This window comes from Rutidosis leptorrhynchoides, chromosome 2 (genome assembly GCF_046630445.1).
Source record: "Rutidosis leptorrhynchoides isolate AG116_Rl617_1_P2 chromosome 2, CSIRO_AGI_Rlap_v1, whole genome shotgun sequence".
Classification (NCBI taxonomy): Eukaryota; Viridiplantae; Streptophyta; class Magnoliopsida; order Asterales; family Asteraceae; genus Rutidosis; species Rutidosis leptorrhynchoides.
In genome coordinates, this window is record NC_092334.1 from 73,289,433 (window position 1) to 73,291,418 (window position 1,986).

Here is a 1,986-nt window from a genome sequence, read left to right on the forward strand (position 1 = left end):
AAATTGAAGCCATTAAAAAATGGGAGACTCCTAAGACACCAATGCAGATACGCCAATTTTTAGGTTTAGCCGGTTATTATAGAAGGTTTATTCAAGATTTTTCCCGAATAGCTAAGCCGTTGACAGCGTTAACGCAAAAAGGGAAGAAATATGAATGGACTTCTGAGCAGGAGAGTGCATTTCAATTACTGAAAAAGAAGTTGACTACGGCGCCTATTTTATCGTTACCAGAAGGGAACGATGATTTTGAAATATATTGTGACGCTTAGCGACAAGGTTTTGGTTGCGTTCTTATGCAATGGAAGAAAGTTATTGCATACGTATCCCGACAATTGAAGATTCATGAGCGGAATTATACGACGCATGATCTAGAATTGGGAGCAGTCGTGTTTGCATTGAAGATATGGAGACACTACTTGTATGGAGTTAAATGCACTGTGTTTACTGATCATAAAAGCCTTCAACATATTTTTGATCAGAAACAGCTGAACATGAGGCAATGTAGGTGGGTCGAGTTAATAAACGACTATGATTGTGAAATTCGTTATCATCCCGGGAAAGCGAATGTGGTGGCTGACGCATTAAGCAGAAAGGAACGAGAACCAATTCGAGTACGAGCGATGAACATAAAAATTCGCATGAATCTCAACTCACAAATCAAAGAAGTTCAACGAGAAGCACTTACTAAAGAAAACATAAGAAATGAAATAATGAAGAAGTATGAGAAGCAACTCGTTATACGGGAAGATGGAATTCGATATTTTGCAAATCGTATTTGGGTACCGAAGTTGGGTGGATTAAGGAAGTTGATATTGAACGAGGCACATAAGACAAGATACTCGATACATCCTGGAGTTGGAAAGATGTACCAAGATCTTAAGACACGTTATTGGTGGCCTAATTTAAAGACAGACGTTGCAACATATGTTGGGGAGTGTTTAACTTGTTCTAAGGTCAAAGCAGAACACCAGAAGCCGTCAGGGTTACTTCAACAACCAGAAATCCCAGAATGGAAATGGGATGGTATTACCATGGATTTCATCACGAAGTTACCAAAGACTGCCTGGGGATACGACACCATTTGGGTGATTGTTGATCGTCTCACCAAGTCTGCACATTTCTTGCCTATAAAGGAAACGGATAGGATGGAGAAACTATTACGATTGTATATAAAGGAAATTGTTTCAAGGCATGGAATACCTATTTCCATTATATCTGATCGTGACCTCAAAGTTCTGGCAATCACTACAGGAGGCACTAGGAACTCGTTTGGATATGAGTACCGCATATCATCCGCAAACGGACGGGCAGAGTGAAAGAACAATTCAGACTCTTGAAGACATGCTCAGGGCATGTGTGATCGATTTTGGAAACGGATGGGATAAGTATCTACCATTAGCAGAATTCTCGTATAATAATAGTTATCATGCGAGCATTAAAGCTGCACCATTCGAAGCATTGTACGGAAGGAAGTGTAGATCTCCTATCTGTTGGAATGAAGTAGGAGATCGACAATTAACTGGTCCCGAGATCATACATGAAACTACTGAAAAGATAGTACAAATCAAGGAGAGATTGAAAACAGCCCGTAGTCGCCAAAAGAGCTACGCCGATGTCCGAAGGAAACCATTAGAGTTTCAGATCGGTGACATGGTTATGTTAAAGGTGTCACCATGGAAAGGTGTAATACGTTTTGGAAAAAGGGGTAAACTGAACCCAAGATATGTAGGCCCGTTCAAGATCATCGAACGCATTGGACCGGTAGCTTATCGACTCGAGTTACCGCAACAACTCGCCGGAGTACATAATACCTTTCAAGTCTCAAACCTTAAGAAGTGTCTTGCAAAGGAAGATTTCACCATTCCTCTTGAAGAAATCCATGTCGACGAGAAACTACAATTCGTCGAAGAACCAATCGAAATCATGGACCGTGAAGTTAAACAGCTCAAGCAGAGCAACATACCGATCGTTAAGGTTCGTTGGAAT